The sequence below is a fragment of the Mauremys reevesii genome, linkage group 2, assembly GCF_016161935.1.
Source record: "Mauremys reevesii isolate NIE-2019 linkage group 2, ASM1616193v1, whole genome shotgun sequence".
Classification (NCBI taxonomy): domain Eukaryota; kingdom Metazoa; phylum Chordata; order Testudines; family Geoemydidae; genus Mauremys; species Mauremys reevesii.
Genome location: NC_052624.1, coordinates 56,576,630 through 56,598,777, shown reverse-complemented (window position 1 = coordinate 56,598,777; position 22,148 = coordinate 56,576,630). Strand labels below are relative to the sequence as shown.

The 22,148-nt window shown below is 41.7% G+C and overlaps 1 protein-coding gene across 2 annotated transcripts in view; it reads right to left on the bottom strand.

Moving 5' to 3' along the window:
- HDAC9 (histone deacetylase 9) overlaps positions 1-22,148 on the bottom strand; it is a 666,736-nt gene that overhangs the window by 539,366 nt on the left and 105,222 nt on the right. The gene's annotated exons all lie outside the window — the stretch shown is intronic.

Sequence of the window (22,148 nt, the reverse complement as noted above, 5' to 3'; positions counted from 1 at the left end):
AATCCATTTTAGTGCAAAGTAAGAAAAACACTAAGTACAGGAACATGAAACGCAATTTTGATTACAGTCAACTTTCTCTACCTGAATGAACAGTTGACATTACATTCCCCTGAAGGCATTTTAAATGTAGCAGCCTCTCATGTAAGTCCATAACAATAGCTATTATGCAAAATAGTGGCTATGCAAACAATGGCTGCACAAAATAAAACTACAAAATTCAATCTTGTGACTTTCAGCTCAAGAGAGAAAATTATTATTTTGACCATATACCACACTGGAAAATAATACATTGAAGAGATTGTTCTTAGTGTTTATTTGAATTACTTACTACAAATTAGAAGTGATATCCTTGTCAAAATTGTATTTCTTGTCATAAAAATTATTTCAGAAAACACCTACGAGGAAACATAGAGGTTGTCTATACACAGAGCGCTGCAGTGGTGCAGCTGATAAGATTGCCAATTTTGGTTGGACATATTCCTGGAGATTGAATCACATGACATAATCTTTAATTAAAGATTAATCTTTAATCCCTGGAGACCCCAGGCCAGTCCTGGAGGGTTGGCAACCCAAGCAGCTGCATTGATGCAGTTGTACTGCTGCAGTACATCTGGTGAAGCCACTCTACGCCAGTAGTGGGCAAACTGCGGCCCGTGGGCCAGATGTGGCCCATCAGGGTAATCTGATTGCGGGCCATGAGACATTTTGATGATGTTGACCGTCTGCAGGCACAGCCCCCTGCAGCTCCCAGTGGCTGCAGTTTGCCGTTCCCGGACAATGGGAGCTGCAGGAAGCAGCGCGAAACGGGAAGGTGGCCGGGAACCACGAGCCACAGCCACTGGGAGCTTTGGGAGGTCATGCCTGCGGATGGCCAATGTCAGCAAAATGTCTTGTGGCCCGCAATCAGCTTACCCTGATGGACCTCAGGTTGCACACCACTGCTCTATGCCAACAGGAGTTAATAAACCACCTCTGAGAGAGGCAGTAGCTACGTCGATGGGAGAAGCTTTCCTGCAAACATAGCGCTGTCCACACTGCTGCTTATCTCGGTGTAACTTATATCGCTCAGTGGGTGGTTTATTCACACCCCTGAACAACATAAGTTATGCTGACATATGCTGTAGTGTTGACGTCATTTTTGTCTTTTACTGTAGTGAGGAAATACCAGTATTTAAATTGACGTTGAAAACAACAGGCATATTTCTTTAATTGGGCCTAATTATTAAATTGACACTATTGTCCTAAGAGGGCAGTGTTGGCCTTTTCTTCATAAATTTTGCCTTCTTGTTTTAATCAATCAGGCATTAAAACTTTAGACTTGATGTCAAGTATGATAACCATTCACTATAAAAAATGCTGCCACTACAAACAAGACTGATATTTTTATTCATACAGTCAAAAAAGCTAAACTAAGCTATGAGGTTTATGTGCCTCTTAATGGAAATTACAGTTTGCCTTTTGCTGCTCCATAAGCATCTAAGGTCAAGAAGCCTGGGATGTTGCTTTTGGTTTCAATGGGTATCTCTCTTGGCAGCAAATATGCAGAGCCAGAACAAGTACCTCCTTACACATTCCAACCCAGGAGTGGAGTCACAGGACTGGTTTACATTAAAGAGTGAGCCTGGTCTACACTACGCATGTAAACCAAATTTAGCAGCGTTAAACCGAATTAACCCTGCACCCGTCCACACAACGAAGCCCTTTATATCGATATAAAGGGCTCTTTAAACCGATTTCTGTACTTCTCCCCGACGAGGGGAGTAGCACTGAAATCGGTATTGCCATGTCGGATTAGGGTTAGTGTGGCCACAATTCGACGGTATTGGCCTCCGGGCAGTATCCCACAGTGCACCATTGTGAGCACTCTGGAAAGCAATCTGAACTCGGATGCACTGGCCAGGTAGACAGGAAAAGCCCCGCGAACTTTTGAATTTAATTTCCTCTTTGCCCAGCGTGGAGCTCTGATCAGCACGGGTGGCGATGCAGTCCCAAATCCAAAAAGAGCTCCAGCATGGACCGTACGGGAGATACTGGATCTGATCGCTGTATGGGGAGACAAATCTGTTCTATCAGAGCTCTGTTACAGAAGACGAAATGACAAAGCATTTGAAAAAATCTCCAGGTTATGATAGACAGAGGCCAAAGCAGGGACTCAGCACAGTGCTGCGTGACAAGCGTAAGGGAAAGCCAAAGAATCAAATGGACGCTCATGAAAGGAGGGAGGGGGTACTGAGGACTCCAGCTATCCCACAGTCCCCGCAGTCTCCGAAAAGCATTTTCATTCTTGGCTGAGCTCCCAATGCCTGAAGGGTCAAAAACATTTTCCCAGGTGTTTCAGGGTGTATGTTGTCAATTTACACCCTTCTCCCCCCACCCCCGAAAGAAAAGGGAAAAAAAACGTTTCTCGCCTTTTTTCAATGTTACCCTATGTCTACTGCATGCTGCTGGTGGACGGGGTACTGCAGCACTGAACACCAGCATCCCCTTCCCGGTGGCAGATGGTGCAAAATGACTGGAAGCCATCGTCATCATCAGCCTGTGAGTGCTCCTGGCTGGCCTCGGTGAGGTCGGCTGGGGGCGCTTGGGTAAAAATGGGAATGACTCCCGGTCATTCCCGGCAGACGGTACAAAAGGCTTGGTAACCGTCCTCATCGTAGCAGCTGGAGGCTGAACTCCATCAGCCGCCCCCCTTTTCATGTCTAAAGAAGATTCTGTACTCCCCCTGGACTATCATAGCAGCGGGAGGCTGCGCTCCTCTCCCCGCCCCCCCTTTAATGTCCTGCCTGGACTATCATAGCAGCTGGAAGCTGCCTCCCCCTCATTTTATCTCACTAAAAACTCAGTGTTTCAAATTCATGCATTCTTTATTACTTCATCACACAAATGGGGGGACACTGCCACGGTAGCCCAGGGGGTTAGGGGAGGAGGGAAGCAACGGGTGGGATTGTTGCAGGGGCACTCCTAGAATGGCATGCAGCTCATCATTTCTGCGGGATCTCTGGTGCTCTGACCCAGAGCGGCTGTGCTCTCTGGTTCTGTAGTAGACTTGCCCCATGTTCTAGGCAGGACCAACTCTATTTTTAGACAAAACATAAAGAAGGGAATGACCCAGGGAATCATTCCCATTTTTGTCCATGCGCCCCTGGCCGACCTCAGCGAGTCCAGCTGGGAGCACCCATGACAGCAGCAGATGGTACAAAAGGATTGATAACCGTCATCGCCAATTTACAATGGCAGACGGTGCAATAGGGATGGTAACTGTCTCTGCTATCTTGCAAAGGCAAATGAATGCTGCTGTGTAGCAGTGCAGTACCGTGTCTGTCAGCAGCATCCAGTACACATACGGTGACAGTGACAAAAGGCAAAACAGGCTCCATGGTTGCCATGCTTTGGAGTCTGCCAGGGCAATCCAGGGGACAAGGGCGCGAAATGATTGTCTGCCGTTGCTTTCACGGAGGAAGGATTGAGTGACGACATTTACCCAGAATCACCTGCGACACTGTTTTTGCCCCATCATGCTTTGGGATCTCAACCCAGAATTCCAATGGGCGGGGGAGACTGTGGGAACTATGGGATAGCTACGGGATAGCTACCCACAGTGCAACGCTCCGGAAATCGACGCGAGCCTCGGTACATGGACGCACACCGCCGAATTAATGTGCTTAGTGTGGCCAAGTGCACTCGACTTTATACAATCTGTTTTACAAAACCGGTTTCTGTAAAATCGGAATAATCCCGTAGTGTAGACATACCCTGACATCTGCATAGCAACATCTCTCATGGGTTTGAAATATCCACACCCGAGAGACATAGTTAAACTAACCTAACCCCCATTGTTGACAGCAGTAGGTTGACGGAATAATTCCTTCTTCGACCTAGCTACCATCTCTTGAGGAGGTGAATTACATATAGCAGCAGGAGAACCCCTCCCGTCACAAGTCTCTATGCTTACAACACTACTTCAGCACAGCTGCAGCTGTGCCACTGTAGCATTGTAAGTGTACACTATAGCCTAGAATCTACCAAGGCTAATACAGATTTATTTGAATCATATTGGTGGTTGGTAGGTCTACCATAATGTAATAACCAATACAATTCTTCCTTGGCTGATTTGATATGGAAGAAATTTTAAAAAGGTCCTCAGGCTCTTCACAGTTGAAAGTTTGGAAACAGAATTAGAGAGAGACAACATGGATGAGGCAATTTCTTTTATCAGACCAACTATTGTTGGTAAGAGAGACAAGCTTTCAAGCTTATACAGAGCTCTTCTTCAGGTCTGGAAAACATACCCCTCTATCCCGATATAACCCTGTCCTCGGGAGCCAAAAATCTTACCATGTTATAGGTGAAACCACGTTATATCGAACTTGCTTTGATCTGCTGGAGTGCGCAGCCCTGCCCCCCTGGAGCACTGCTTTACCGTGTTATATCCGAATTTGTGTTATATCGGGTCGTGTTATATTGGGGTAAAGGTGTACTTAGGGCATATCTACACTAGAAAATTAAGTCAACATAACTTACATCAGCATACAGCCGCAGCAGTAATTACATTGCTTGTGTGTGTCTATACTTTGTACTCCTGAGGGAATTGCATGCCACAGTGCAATGCAGAATTTGCACAGAATTAATGTTCTGTGATGAATTTCATATTTCTCCACAGAATTGGTGCTGCAGAGCTGCTGGCTGCCACTAGGAGCTGCTGGACCCACCAGAGCCCGGCTCTCCATCTTGAAATACAGGACACTGTTGAGGAGACGGGGAGAGTTCCCAGCAGCTGCAGTTCCTGGCACATCCTGAAGGAAGGAGGCAATGCCGTGCAAGCCTTGGACCCAGCATCAGGCTGTTTCTTTCTCTGGATCCCTGGGTTTTAGGGGGGCAGAGAATGTGGGTGTCTGGGCTGGCGGGTGCCCCACAGCTGGGCTTTTTGGGGTGATGGAGGTGCATGTGTCTGGGATGGAGTGCACCCTGTGGCTGGCCCCTGTGGGGGTTGGGGATGTGGGTGTCTGGGCTGGGGGGGGCACAGCTGATCTCTGGGGAGTATGGAGTGGAGGTGTCTGATACCAGAGGGGCAGAGTTTTCTCCAAAACATGCCCAGCTGACACATGACATACCCAGACTGAGGCATCCAACAAAAGCGTAACTGGGAAACAGGAACTGGATTGTCACAGGGGTTTCTTTAACTCTCTATCCCTGGGGGAATCTTTTTTAGTCTGTGTTGTTGCAGATGTACTTGCTGATAGGTATTCTGAAATAAATTACCAAATTAATTGAAACTTGTGTGATTATATTGTGTTATTTTGACAAATAAAGTACACAGAATTTTGCAGAATTTTAAAATATTGTGCACAGAATTTTTAATTTTGTGATGCAGAATTCCCCCAGAAATAGCCTATGCTTCTTGTGCAATGCACATCCTCCCCAGGAGCACTTGCACCAATTGAACTGTCAGTGTCAGACATCATGGGATTACTTCTGAAAGACAGCAACAGTCAATGTAAGCAACACAGTGTCTATACAGACACTGCATCGACCTAACTACATTGACACTGACTCTACACCTCTCATGGAGGTGGAGTTAAGTCAGTGTAGTGGGCAAATTATATTGGAGTGAAATTTTAATGTAGACACTTCGGCTATGTCTACACTGCACTTTTGTCATTAAAATTTTGTCACTCAGAGGCATGAAAAAACCCACCCCCTGAACGACAAAGGTTTTAATGACGAAAAGCACCAGTGTGGACAGCCCCTCATTGGGGGTGATTTTATTTTGTCGTCAAGAGAGCTCTCTCCTGGAAACAAAGAGTGGCTACTCTGCCTACCTTACAATGGTGTGGCTGTGCCGCATGGTTGTAAGGTGCACAGTGTAGACAGCCTTAGAATTAAGTTGACGTAAGCTGCCTTGTGTCGATCTAACTTTGTAGCATTGACCAGGACTCATATTGTCAAGGCTAAATACAGGATGGAACAGATTGTTTAGCCTAAGTATTTAACACATATTTCAAGAGACCATTCAAGGTGAAGTGGCCTGTTAACACTCCTCCAGTCAAAGCGGGGGGGGGGGGGGATAAAAGTGGGAGGGGGAGGCAGCTGGGGCAAGGTTGTTAAACAATCTGCTTGACGTATTCAGCTGTCACACACAGTATGTTTTCCAGAGCTGAAGAAGAGCTCTGCAGAAGAGGATACTGCTGTCAAAAGCTGGTTTAGCACATCAGCAAACTCTATTTCCAGGTTCTTAGTCAGTGACTTCCACTAGTTCAGTGGTCTCACTTTCTTTAAAAACTTGGAAGAAAATTTGTACTGCTTAATATTATTTTTTGTATTTAATTTAAATGATTTAGGCCTTAAAATGGGTTGTCAAAAGTAATTTAAAACAGATTTTTAAAAATAAACATGTACTTTATTTAAATCAATAAATTAATTTAAATTAAAAAAAATCCAATTTAAATTTAAAAAATTGATTTTTATGCTCATTGGTGTTCGCTTATGAGCTCTCCTTTCCCAAGCACCTCTGCAGCCCACTGATGTGAAGCTGTGTGGTTTTGATTTTACCTTTTGTGGCAGGCAGACTTTGCCTCCGTGTCAGTTATCCTATCCATTTGCAGAGGTACTACTTTTGGTCTTCTAGGGCCCTACTAGGGTTGCCAGTACTAATAATATACTACTACTGGAACGCCTGATTGAAAAGGAACCCTGGCAGCTCCGGTCAGCACTGCTGACCGTGCCACTAAAAGTCCGGTTGGCTGCCCAGTGGGGCTAAGGCAGGCTCCATGGTATGTCCTCCCTCTGGCTCCTAGGCTCAGGGGAAGCCAGGAAGCCCTGTACGCTATCACTGTCCCGAGTGCTGGCTCCACAGCTCCCATTGGCCATGAACAATGGCCAATGGGAGCTGCAGGGATGGCGCCTGTGGGCAGGGGCAGTGCGCAAAGACGCCTGGGCACACCTCTGCCTAGGAGCCGCAGGGACGTACTGGCCTCTTCCAGGGAGCTGCCCGAGGTAAGTGCTGCCCAGAGCCTGCACTCTGCACCTCCTCCCATGCCCCAACCCTCTGCCCCAGCCCTGACCTCCCTCCTGCACCCAAATTCCCTCCCGGAGTCTGCACCCCAACTCCTGGCCCCAGCCCTGAGCCCCTCCTGCACCCCAAACCCCTCATCCCTGGCCCCACCCCAGAGCCAACAACCCCAGCCAGAGCCCTCACCCCTCCCACCCTTCAACCCTCTACCCCAGCCCAGAGCTCCCTCCCACACACTGAACCCCTCATTTCTGGCCCCACCCCAGAGCCCACATCCCCAGCCAAAGCTGTCACCCCCTCCTACACTCCAACCCCCTGTCCCATCCTGGTGAAAATGAGCGAGTGAGCAAGGGTGGGGGAGAGTGAGCAACGAAGGGAGGGGGGATGGAGTGAGCAGGGGCAGGGCCTCGGAGAAGGGGCAGGGCAAGGGTGGGGTCTCAGGGAAGGGTGTTTGGTTTTCTGCGATGAGAAAGTTGGCAACCCTAGGCCCTACACATTGATACTCAGCTAACTACAGCGTGTTATGACCTCCTAAAAAAGTAAGTGAAAACTTGTCTTTGTAACAAAAAGAGACTGATTAAGATTTACTAAGTCATGCCATCTGACTTCAAGGGAAGGCCTTTTTTCATCAGCCAGACAAAGTTTGCTGATAAGGTGCCCCCAGTTGATAGAATGTAGTATTATTAAAATGTAGTATCATTAAAGGCAGATCTGTATTTGAGGGCTAAATTAGGCAGAAGGAGTGAATAAACTATATCTTTAAATGTGATAAGGTCCATTTACACTCCTAGATGAGATTACTTTTCTCTACATTACCCAAAGGTACTTGCAAAACAGAGGGAATATATTATGCTGGTGTTAAGCAGAACTTTTTTGTTAAGTAGGTCAAATTTTAAAACAAAACCTTAAAATCTTATGCAGTGTTACCAAAAAAAAAAAAAATCTTGAGAGCTGTACTGGCAAGGTGCTAATCACTTTTTAAACTATAAAAAGACTTACTTTTGCATAAACATTAAATGTAACGCTTTAAAATGCATAGTCACACACCTAAGGCTGTTCTTTCACTGTCATTTTAATTTAGTGTTTAATAACCAACTGAATTTTAATTAACTCCATTGTTTTATTCATTTATATTTCTTGAACTTCACAAAAGATTGACTTGTTGTCTGACATCCATGTTTTCTGTTATCCAATAGCCCCCTTTCCCCAATAGTCAGAAAGGGTTTGGACGTTGGGACTGGTTTAGTTCTTTGGTGGGAAAGAAATAAGTGTACTTTAGATTCAAGATAATTGCTGCCTTGCTTATTTTTATGTACAATATGCACCTTGCTCCTGTTAAACAAAGATGGAGAAACAGTAAAACTAGCAACAAAACTGAAACAGCAACAGCACCACTGCCAGAGCTCCAGAAAACACAGCTCTAGCTTCAGGTTCCATTCAGACAGCACTTGCACACAGATTACTGTGCAAACCCAGACACACATAAATCTCTTTGCAAGAACATGTGCTTGGGCCATCACTCCAATGCCTGGTCAACACCAGGAAATTTACCCATTGCTAACAACATGGCCTTCTCTACATTAACAAATTTCAGAGCCATAATTCACCACTGGTGCAATACATTCAGGCTCAGATCCTGCAGCATAGAAGTCAGTGAAAATTTGCCATTTACTTCAATTGAAATAGAATCAAGCCCTTACAAGATGCAGTGTTAAACCCCCGCTCCCCACCCCGCCCCGAGTCCTTTCTATATTACAGCTACTATTGGTGGGACTCCACCAGTGCTGGATTAGTACTATAAACTTCACTAGCATAGACAGGGGTCAGCAGTGGATACAGCTAAATCAGTTCTGAAAACAGTCAGTTACTTAGGTGAGACAAGACTTATTTTCAGAGAAATTTGATGGAAAGAAGGCGGCAGTGTGGCGAGAGTGTAGGCGAGATGAAGCGCAGCAATAGTTTTAGTGTCTATGTCCCAGTACCAGATGAGATTTAGAAGGGTCCAGTGGGAAGTGATAGCCATAATACTGTCAGTGTATCCTTTAATACTGGACAGGATGGGAGAACTGAGATACCAAATAGGTTTGGACCCTTGTGCACACCATTTCAGGAAATATTTATCAAAAAAAGGGAATGGGAACAATTTTTTTTAAAAAATATGTGTTTGAAATTTGTCCCAAGTAATAAGTAAGAGAAAATGTTTGGATGAGATAATATATTGTCACAATAAGCTTCTGGATCTATCACAGATTCTAAGGCCAGACGCCCTAGAACTTCTCCAAAATAATCCCTACAGCAGCTCTTTTAGAAAAACAACCAACCTTGATTTAAAAATTGTCAGTGATTGAGAATCCACCATGACCCTTACTAAATTGTTCCAGTGGTAAATTACAATCACCATTAAAAATTATGCCTTATTTTGGTCTGTTTTTGACTAGCTTCAACTTCCAGCCATTAGATTGTGTTATACCTTACTCTGCTAGATTGGAAGAGCCCATTATTAAATATTGTTCCCCTTTAAGTAGGTACTTAAAGTCAGCCCTTAACATGCTCTTTGTTAAGATGGATTCAAGGAGTTCAGTCTAACACTGTAAGGCATGTTTAATAATTCTTGAATAATTCTTGTTGCTTTTCTCTGAGCTCTCTCCAATTTATCAACATCCTTCTTGATTTGTGGGCACCAGAACAAGACACAGTATTCCAGCAGCAGTTGCACCAGTGCCAAAAACAGAGGTAAAAGGAAAATTATCAGGAAAAGTAACACATTATCAGTCTATAATGCTAATGAGGAGTTTCGGTCTGGTTATTCTGAAGTAGGGGCTAGTTTGAAAAAAAACTTTTTTACCTCAAGTTAATTGATTGCCATTTAACTCAAGGTGCTTAACATTTTCCATAGGCAAGTGTGGGCACTTCCCAAGTGTTTAATATCGGCTACAAATTGACAACTAAGGGCTGGTCTACACTGAGAACTTACACTGGCAACATCCACACCCCTGAGAGATGTAGCTATGTCAATTCAGCCCCCCATGTAGACAGCACTAGGTTGACAGAAGAATGCTCCCATCACCTAGCTACTGCCTCTTCAGGAGGTGGACTACTTCCAGTGACGGGAGAACCCCTCCTGTCGGCGTAGGTAGTGTCTTCACTGGAGCACTACAGCTGCACTGCTTCATCATTTTGAGTGTAGATAAGCCCTTACTAACTAGAGGTAAAAAAAAGTCCGGAGTAGATATACCCCAAGTTTTGTCATTGACTTCACCAGAAGCAGGACTGGTCTCTTAATTTAATAGCTACACTAACAACTCAATAGATATACATCACATGTTAGAAAGAGATGGATACAGGCTTGATCGTACACAAAAAAAGAATTTTCATAGGATGTTTGTGCTTTGTTCCTCTATAGGAAAAATATGGACTTGGCGAGGATGCCATTAATTAAAATTCTTGCCAGAGGAGTTTACATAATGATACTATTTGTACATGTCTAAATTTAACTGTTAATCCAAACCGGCTGACTAGATAAAAGGATAATTGCACTTTACACAGTCAAAAGCCTTATCGTAAACCAGGGAAAGCACCACCACATGAATAAAATTGCTGGACAAAATCCTGCCCCCACTAAAATGAGTCAGTGACAAAACTGCCATTGGCTTCAGGGAATCCAGGAAAAACATCCCCAATCCTGCACTGTCATAGATTTTAAGGCCAGAAGGGACCACCAAGTCATGTAGTCTAGCCTCTTGTTCATCACAGACCACCAACACCACCCACCACCACCCACTAAACCCAACAACCAGAATTAGACCAAAGCATTGCAGCCCTCAGGAGACTAGACTATTATGTGCCACTGGCAGAAAATAGGAGTGTCTGAGGTGCACCAATGTCCAAGGCCCCTGCAATGGTAGGGAAATGATTACGTGAGATATATCCAGATAAGCCTGACAAGTGACCCACACCCACACACTGCAGAGGAAGGAGGAAAAAACCCAAGGTCACTGCCAGTCTGACCTGGAGGAAAATTCCTTCCCGACCCTACATATAGCAATCAGTTTGACCTTGAACTTATGAGCAAGAACCACCCAGCCTACCAGCTGAGAGGCAGAACATTCTGTGCAACCTCAGAGCACTGGCCCATCCCATCCAATGTCCCATCTCCAGCGATGGGCATCTCTGAGGCTTTGGATAAACAAACACACACACAAATCTTGGCACCAAGCACTAGAAATGGTTGAATACTATTCATAAACATTATTCAGGAAATGTTGCTGTTTTTCTTTAAATGATTTATTTGATGATTTTTTTAAGTATTAGATCAACTCTATTGAGCCCTGAAGCACTTGTTTCACTTATTCTTATCTACATATTTGTAAAGAATTGCACAGAATTTGCAAACTGGCATGGTATGAAACAAGGGATACAACCTTAGCAGTCTCCTAAATTAACAACAGTAATAATAATCACTTGGATATCTAAGATTTGATAATTTTTAAAAGAAAAATAAAACTAAAACTAAATAATAAACTACAGTAACAGGATGGTAAATTATGATGTAGCAGGATTAATTTCACTTCTGAAGCCAAAAGTAATCCTGAAAATGAAATAACAAGAGCGCCAATGTTAACAAGAGCGCTTGGTTAAGAATATTAAATGAGTAACAAAGCTAAGCACAATTTGAAGATTTCAGCTGCACTAAAGGATGGGAAGAGTGAAAATAACTATCAGCATCTGCTGTTTCATTGCAAGATTAAAAGAAATATATCCCAAAATACAAAGCTGCTTAAAGCTTTCTAAGTTATATGCAGTATATTGCCTGCTCTATCTAATTTTGACTGGAGATGCACAAAGTTTGGGAATCATCATTCCCAGAAGTACAATACTTGCACAAAAGAATCAGGAATGGGATTAAAGTGATTACCCAACACTGATATTTCATGAGTGATACTGTTCTGGAGAGGAGCTCAAGTAACAGGATAAAAATATTGAAACCTCCACTCTAGAGCAACCTCAAGTAACTATTTAAAACATACACACACACACACACACACACACACACAAAACCATTCCTGTGATTCAGACACCTCCGGATTGGTTTATCATACAGCACACCTTTTGTTTCCCTAGAATTGGATAGGAAGTGACCCAAAAATGAAATATATTTGACCAATCATGCTAGTCAATCACCAGTGTATTTAACTCTCTCTACTGGCTCTTTGCATGTTTATTGCCAGATTATTCTGTTGAAATCACCTTGATTCTCTGGGAGCTTGCTTCCAGCTGTAGAAGTATTCAGAAAAGCTGTAATATTCAAAATATCTTTTCTAAGCTGCCACTCTACACACTATAAAACACCTAGGGACATGACACTGGAAAAATATAGTCAGGCACTCCCTTCAGTTCTTACCCTCAAAAAAAATTACATTTACACTAAGATACATATAATTTGTCTATGTTGCACTTGCATGCAGTCTTACAGTCACAATTAGTTGCAACCTTGTACTTGTCAAAATGAAGGCCAAGTCTGAAAAGCAGGCCCCACATCTGGGCTTGGAAAAATAGGTTTTCCATATCTCAGAAGTAAAACAATACCAAGAACTTGGTAAGATTCAGAAAGGGATAGGATGTTTATATGGATAACACGAATATCCAGAGTTATACTTAATAACAAAAATTCTGAAAGGGATATTATACCTCACGCTTCAGGGATTAAGCTAATACCTAACTATTAAAGATCAGGATAAGATCTAATGCATAGGGCAGACAACCTTACTAACAGTTCTGATGCCTTCCTCTGAAGCTCCTGGTACTAGACACTGTCAGAGATAGGACATTGGCTCTGATCCAGTATGGCCATTGCTATATTCCAAAAGAGATTAATAGCGAGCTGCCCTAAGGAATAATACTAGGTTCAGTGCTGCTCAACTGATGTATTAGTGATGCTGAAGTGGGGGGTGCATACAGTATTGCCGAACCCAACCATGAGGGCTAGAAAAAACTTATGATTATTATTATTTTAATTAAAAACTCAGATACTCAAATGATTCCAGCTGGGGCTTTGGGAAAAAACACCAACAGCCAGATCCTTAACTTGGGTAAATCATCATAACTCAACTGAAGTTAATGAAGCTATGACAGTTTACACCAGCTGAGGCTCTGACCCCAAATATTGCAGTAGTTGCAACACTGTGAAGAATGAAGAGTCAAAATCTATTTATGACACACACAATATTTGGGGGGATTAGGGACAACCATGAAGAATTCCAGAAGGAACTAACAGAAGTAGATAACTGGGCAAAAGAATAATAAAGAAATTCAATGTAGATACACACAAGGTAATGCACATTGGGTGTATCAATCTCCCCTCAAAACAGGCCAGATGAGCCAGCCAGTTTTGATTTGGGTGATAGCTCAGCGTTAAATTATTTTATGACAAGACTGCATGTCTCTTCACTTAACTCGGATGACTGAGACCAATGACCTTAAACAGCAATGCATTCTGCAGCCCCTGCTACTGCATAACTTGTTTACTATAAGAATTGTTATCACAGTGTTTTGTTCCCTTACCTACTGGATTTAAAATTTGCTTCTTTATGGCAGTGCCCTCTAGTGCCATTAATGTTAAAGATACTTTACGATTAAACTTATAATAAAATATTGGTTTATTACAATGCAAGAGACCACTATTCTATAGCTGGCATATAATATTTTGCTCTTGGCTGAAACTTGATACACAAGTGCCCACATTTTGTCTTGTACTAACCTCTGTTTAAATTATTTCCACAATTTTTTCTGTGAGAGAACAGCAAGCAAAGCAAGCATATTCAGTGGTTTCAGATGCTGTTTTCCCTTCTGTACTACAGCTGTTTGTTTTCATTAAGTTTCCAGGTGATTTAGTGGAGTGCTTTCACTATTTAAAACAAAAAAGCTAAATATAATCCAGTCAGTTATTATTTTGGGTTTGTTTTACAAGTGATCACTGGCAAAAGGAAGAAACTACTTTGAAAAAAACCGGAGGAATCTGAGTCAATGATGAAATAACCACACTGACTATAGAGCTTAACATCTGTGCTCACATACCAACTGAAGTGACTTCAGGTTGGCATTACCACAGATGATGACTCCTAAAAAGCCATCCGGGTTTTTTTTCCCCACACACATTTTTGATAAAGCCTTTCCCAGGAACAACACTCATAATTAAATAAAAATCATTGATCATATAAATTGACCCATCCCTGTAAACCAGCAGCCCAAGACAGAACATGCCATTTATTTTGAATTTGTTTGCTTTTTCATAGTTTTGTTTGGGGCTTAGATACTCAGATCACAGGTGCCTTATTAAAAAAACCCAGCATGAAATAAAATATTGTTACAGCTGAAACTCCATTGTCAATACTTGTGTTTGTGTACTTAGGAACCAATCCAATGCCCACTTAAACCAATTAAACTTAGGATCAGGGCCTTAAATTGCAATGATCTCCAAATATTGGGTAAGCCTAATGAGGTAAGTTAAGATCAGAGTTTCAGCCTTAACTATTTAAGTCTAAAATAACATTACTTCAATTCAGGTTATTTAGTGCTGGTCTCACCCTGCCAGCTTGAGTAGACAGACAGACATACAACTAACTCCGTTCAAGTTAGCATGCTAAAAATAGCATTGTAGCTGGGGCAGTATGGGTGGCAGCTTGGGTCAGCCACCCAAGTATGTACCCAGGGAATCCAGGTGGGTTGCACTCAGACAGCTAGCGTGAGCTGCTACCCATGCTACCCTCCCCTAGACAGGTGCTAAAAATACCCCTTTGTCTAACCATGCTGGGGAGCATGCTCCCAACTGCTGTGTAATCATACCCCCAGAGAATGAAATCCTCATCAACAAGGTACACACCAGGCAGAAGGAGTACTAGTGTGTTCTATCTCCACCATGGATGGGGTAAGTGAATGGTTCAATATCCATTCCGCGGCCACTGCTTAGACAAGCTACAAGTTTTCAAATTACAATAGAACCTCAGAGTTACGAACTGACTGGTCAACCACACACCTCATTTGGAACCGGAAGGCAGGAGCAGAGACACACACCAAAAAAATAAATAAAAAAAAATAAAAACGCCAATGCAATACAGTACTGTGTTAAACAAACTACTAAAGAAAATAAGGGGGAAGTTTAAAAAAGTTTTGGTAAGGTAAGGAAATTGTTTCTGTGGTGTTTCATTTAAATTAAGATGTTAAAAGCAGCATTTTTCTTCTGCATAGTAAAGTTTGAAAGCTGTATTAAGTCAGTATTCAGTTGTAAACTTTTGAAAGAACGATAACCTTCTGTTCAGAGTTACAAACATTGCAGAGTTATGAACAACCTCCATTTCTGAGGTGTTTGTAACTCTGAGGTTCCACTCTCGGACCAACTGTGATGATGTTCCCTGCTACACGAACACTTATTTACTAGGAACTGGATGGAGACCACCAAATTAGACCTAGCAAACAGCCACCAAATGGTTACAGGAATAAATGAGGCTGCATTCAACCAAGTGACATGGAGGCAAAGGGCTGTATACAATAAAGTACTAATACTTAACATTTACATAAGGATCTACATTTTCAACTCACTGCAAAAAGATCAACTAATCAATTAATCTCTTTATCATCTTCTCTCCCCAACTCAGGATTGCCCCCCCTTTGGGGGGGCTCTTAATACTTTGAAGAATAAACAGTATTAAGAAGAATCAGTAGTTAAATGGACATTTCTTCATCCCGGGAAGGGGGACCTAGGTGGACAGCATGACCTCCCTTTAAGTCAACTTGTTATTTTAGCACCTGTGTCCATCTGATCTGCATTTTTCTGCATAATACAGTCTCTTATACTGTATTTCAAATGATTACCCAAAGGCTGCAACTAGTAAAACCTAAAGTTTTTAAAGTTTTAAACATTGCACTTAATTTCCACTTTAACCTTCCCCTTAGATCTTAAATAAAATTAACTTACCAGTCCGAGTGAACATTTGTTTCATTTATATAGCTCACAGTGGTTTTGAAAACTAGCAGGGCTCTGCTAATATTATAACTGACATAAAAAATTACAAGTAACAATGAAGGGAAGTGGTTAGTCAACTAGCTGTTTTTATTACTACTCCCTCCCACTGCAGCAGTACCTGATGCTGTAGACACATCATTCAACTTTCCAACTAAGTTCCTCCTTTTGGTTGTTTTAAAATATAACTGGTTTTCAGGGGGTTATATTCAGTGCAGGTGTTACATGACTATGGCCATGATATGGCAGAAGAAACTAGATACAGACTGTAAAAGGCGACAAAGTGTCCTGTGGCACCTTATAGACTAACAGAAGTATTGGAGCATAAGCTTTCGTGGGTAATACCCACTTCATCAGACGCATGCCACAGAACTCTTTGTCGCTTTTTACAGATCCAGACTAACACGGCTACCCCTCTGATACTAGATACAGACTGTCCAAGCAGTACAAAGCTTCAGTTTCTCAGGATATAAGCTAGTAAATTATCTGTTAAAGTACCAATTTATAGAGTTATCGCTAATAGTATCCACCCTCTTTGCTGCTTAGAATTTATGCCAATAAAATTTGGACCACTTTAGGGGTGGAAGAATGTGATACTGTGTATTATGTGATACTGTGTATTATTTGTTACTGTTTAAACTTTGGAGTCGATACAAAATTTAAAGACCCGCCAACAAGCAGGAACCCAGGCAGAGTAAAAGAATGACCCCATTTTCAACATCACAGACAAGATTGTGTGCTGTAGCATGGAAAAATCAGGTATTGCTCTTGCACACCTCAGAGGACAAAACTGAACCCCCAACTCTTCCTTTTACACATGAAGGTCAGCATTTTGAAGCAAGAACATAACTCTCTGTCCAGCTGTATATTCATATTACCATGGGGAATACTGATATGTATGTTTTCTGCTGGGAGCTTTAAGAAGGTGGGGATCATTTTTTGCAGGAAACAATGTATTGTAAAGCAGATTTTCCACCATTTCCTGCAGAATCTCAAATTCTCCTCATGCAAAGTCATAATCCTTTGCAATCTAACAATCAGTTGCTGACAATGTTATTATGAAATCAAAATGACAAGGAGGATTATTAGTTAAAGCAAAGGATAAAACATGTGAGCAGTTCGATTTCTAAGAAGCAGAAGTTTCTTACTCAGAATAGAAAGTGTGACTCTCCCCTGCCTTGCACTTAACGCATGTATGCAAAGTGGGTGCAAAATGCATTTTACACCTATGTTAACATAGGTATAAATGAGTACTGTAAGTGCAAGGCAGGGGAGAGTTGGCTCAGAAGATGCACAAACAAATTATTTCTGAATAGAACATTTTTCAAAGGTTTCTGAAAGCCACCTTTGCACACATCTTTCCTGAGCTGCATTGTGTTCTCCTTGGCTTCCGCCCACTATATCTTAGCAAATGCACTTTTAGGATTAATATGCAGTTTACTTTAGATCATTTTATGGCATTAATTCTGAGACTATTTACTCACAGGATAACATCATACAGCACAATTCTCCCTCATACATGCCCTTTCCCTGCCCAGCTGTGCCGCTCACTGAACTCATAGGGCTCTTATGTTGAGACTCTGAGCACGGACTTCCACACTGTAGCTGGAATGGTGAAATGGTGGCACTTTGAAGGAAAGGAGCTGAGCCTGATAGATTTGGGACTGTTTTAGAGGGTCTTCCATTATTTTCATTGCTTCTGCAGCAAAACTCAGAGTGGATAAGCCAGCCCTTAGCCAGGACACAGGCCCCAAGAAAGTTTGTTCTTTTACCACGTTGCTCATTTTTTTAAGACGTTCATTTCTGAACAGATTACTGCAGTGGTGCACACTGTGAGCCTCAGTCAATTTATAAAGCACCACTGCTGTCATATCTAGGTGCCACATATACAGTTTGTGAAACAACCATCATCCAAGAAAATCCTATGCTCCTTTCTGCTTTCAGATGTAGGTGGTCAGTCAGGCTTTTTGCATGCATAATGGAGAGCAGAAACTGGGCCTCTGTGTTTTTTTCCTCTCTTTTTATATTTTCTGCCATGTGACTTTTCACAAATATTTTCAGGTTCTTATGTTTACTGAATCCAAATAACTGCTGGTTCATTAAAATCTCATACAAACAATTGCCATTTAGAGATACATTAGATTTAAAATACGTGTTCCTACACACACAAAATTTCCAAGACGTGGCACATTACGTAAGTTATACCTAGAAGAAAAAGAACAACAAATTCAGGACATCTTGAATTGCTATTTTCTGAGTATCTGTTATTCACACTGAGCAAATTTTAGTCTTCAAGACAAATGTTTAACTACAGTGCTTGATCTATGCTTAAAAGGCTAAAAATACTGAGTATTGCACAAGGTGATGGTTAGACAGGAAGGTGTTTAGAGTACAATTCAACAAAAGCGAAGCTAATTTGACTGTTAAGATGTACAGTATAGCCAGAACAATCCTACACCTGCATTTTCTTCAATGGAATAAATCTGGTGTAATGCTTCTATATAAGTTATATATAAACACAGAGACAATCATGTCAGGAGTTATCTACATCAGGAAATCATCCGGCCTTATTTACTTTCCTCCCATGTTTAGCAAATAGACCAGGACTTCAGCTGTTGTGTTTCATAAAAAGAAGTCCAAAGTCACTTAAACTCAATGGGCCAGATCCTCAGCTGATGTAAATCAGCATGACTTCATGGAACTGCAGTGATTTACACAAGATCAACCCTTATATTTCACAGGAGTATGTAAAATAGGTTAAAACTGAACAGTGCATTGACCACTATTCAGTGTAAAATTTATTGCCTTAGGGGACAGTGAATTAATTTGCACAGTTTACGACCTAATCTAAAAGTAAGCATGACTTGGGTGGAGAAAAGCGGTGAACATCATGGAAGCACAATACTTTTTACATCATTACTCCCCAGCTGCACTTCAACAGAACTATCTACGAGCATATCAACTGCTGTATCAATATCACCATCACATAAGTGCCACAGCAAGGCATATATACCTATTAAATGTTTCAAAATGTCAGTTAAGAGGTTCTCTCAAAATATTTCCCCAAATGTAAAATGAAAAAGACCCAGCAACCCATTAACCCCAGCTATCCTCCACAGAATATAAATAGCCCTCAGGTCAGCTCCCCAGCCATAAAATAAATCCCTCTTCAGCATCCACACCAAAATAATCCCCATCAAACTCTCTCACCATGAAAAACCCAAGACTCTTTCAGAGCATCCTGAAGATTGCCAAATCTGGGCATTTTTGAACCAAAGAGAAAAGCAAGATCCAGAGCATGAAAATAATCCAACCTGAAGGCAACTAAAACAAAGTAAATAATGTTCCAGGACTGCATCCATATAAACTGGCTGCTACCTACTTCTTAACAGGAGACAATAAAAAGTCCTCAACACCAGCTGAAATCCCAACATTCAGGAAAACCTAGGAATACAATATACTTAGTTGCAGCAACTTTGAAACAAAATACATATGTATTCCACTCATTTGGGGATACTGGGATAGCATAATGACTATCATTTATTCTACTTCAATATACAATGTAGGATCAATATCTCAACATCCACCAGACAGTTCATGTTCATATTAGTATCACAGTGTTTATATCCATCCCCTATCCATGCCATTCAATATAAACCCATAGCTGCATTGATTCCACTGTTTCTGTTCAGTTAATAACAATGTCACAGAAAAGAGTTCCAGACTTTTTAAATTTAAAATAAAACCCAGTGAAAAATAAATATGTTTCCCATTTTAGGGCTGTTTAATTTTTTTATTAGATAAATAATCGTTTGCGGTGCTGACATAAGTAACATATAACCCTATGATTTCAAGACAAATATCTAAAAATTGTTTCATTTGCTCTCTTAAGAAGCCATTACATGCTCCTTCCTATTTAAAAAATTAAAAATAAAGAAAATAAAAATATCTCAACTGCTCCAATCCCTTTTTAGACCAGTTGTTATGCATTGCTGAAATTCCTTGAGGAAGTGCAACTTTCAGAAGTTTGGACAGCTTGTTTCATTTCCCCACGCTGTTTCTTTTTAATATCTTTGCCTAAGGAAAAAACAATTTTTTTTCAAGAGACAAATGTCCACGTTCACAGAACATACATTGTCTTTTTAAAACTGACCTTTAAATATTACTAGTAAATCAAACTACTATAAAACAATTATGGGGAAAGAGATAATCACCATCCTATTTTAGTGTCTTGCTTTCTAATGTACCAGGAGAAGGTTCCATGGTTTTTCTGAGCAAAATTATTTTACAATCTGTTCCGTGTATGGGGCAACAAGCAGCTGTGTTGCTCCAGAATCAGACCAGGAAAAAGATTGTGAGAGTCACAATCTGCTTCCTATTTTTCTTCTTCTTGGCATAACACACCCTGTGCCACGGCACCTATATCTAGGACAGTGCACATCTCCCACTGCAGCCATGTTGGCAGGTGAATTGTGGGGAAGGAAGTGGAGCTGCTCCTTCTAATTCACACTCCATCTACCCACATGTATTGTCTGACCTCCCTACTGTCTGATCCCACCCCTATAACTTCCCTGTGAAAATTTAAATTGATAAAAATTGGAAAAAAGCAAACCCCCTAATTCTGCACAATTGTGAAAAATAAAATAAAACAATAACATTGTTTTTGAAATTCTTAAAAATGAAAATTGATATTATCCATGGAAATAATTTAAAATGAATCAAATTCTGCCAAACCTATATACAATTATCAAGGTAATATTAACAGGCCTGATCCAATAAGCAGGCAGAACTCCCATTTGCCCATCACGTATCAACTTACAGCTGAGATGGCTAAAAACTATTATAACAGTTCCTGCTGTATTTTGCACTTGCCCCAATCAAAAAGTCAGAAGGAGTTTTTGCAAGATCCTATAGAATTTGTACACCCTCCATTCACAAGTGTACCAGAGAGACAGCTTTAGTTGGCTTCATTGTATTTTGTGGGAAAAGATATTTTGAGCCTGATTCTTATTTACACCAGAACCCCTATACTCTACTCTGGCAACGCAAAGGGGCCTTAAAACCTGGGCGAGATTCTGTGCTGTGCCTCTAGAGTCTGGGCATGGGCAGGACGCCAGCGCTAAGAGATTCCAGGAAGCTCTGCCATCCATGGGGCAGCCTGGGGAAGCGTTAAGCCACCTTTACAGCCACCTGATCCTGGGCTGCTCTGGGAGCTAGAGAAGCTTCCAGTGTAATTTAGATAGCTCGGGGGAGGCTGTCTATGCTACAGGAGATTCCTTAGCTGTTGCCTGGAATCTCTGCAGCCCTGCGCCTGCCATGCACAGGTTTGCAAGGGTATCCTTAGAGGGCAGTCTTACAGCTCTCTTCCACAGGGTCTGCACCAGGAAAATCCTACCCAGCCAGACATGGGGCTTTTAAAGCTTCTTTATGCCACTCCAACTGTTTAATACATAAAGGGGCCAGAGTGGGAGCTGTGGTGTCAAGGGCCACTGCTGTAGATGAGGATCAACACTCCCCTTTTTTATTCTTTCACTTTACAGTTTTCTAGTATGTTCAAATTTTAGTGAAGTTTAAGGAAAAAAAAAGTTCCAAAGGTTACAAAAATAAAACACCCAGTCTCTGGGTCAGTGCTAGCAGCCTAGGTGGAGCCTCTCCATGAGCATTCAACACTGCATGCTCCCCACTCCCCCAGTAATCACATTATGCTGTTATTGCCATCCATATGGATTGAGTAGAGACCAAATTTCCCAGTTCTATGTTCCTATAACATGGACTGACTGTGTTGGAAAAGGCAATGAGGATCTCAAATCTTTGCAGACTTTAAGACGCCTTAATTTTCTCAGCAAATGTCTTTTCTCATTATCTAACATCTCTGCATTTCCCTGTGTGATCTGGTCCAAACTCCACAGCTGGATTTAGAAACAGGAGATGAGTGGAGCACTAAATGTCAAACTGTTATGAAAGGTTGCACATTTCAGTAAAACGCTTCAAGTGCTACGTACTATCAGGAAGACGCTAGCACACTTTTTCTGTAAATTAAGATTCTGAACATAGACCTGTCAAAACTCACTGAGATCAGCATCTCATGCGCAAGGCCATTGATGGCTAAAGTTTAATGGCTTT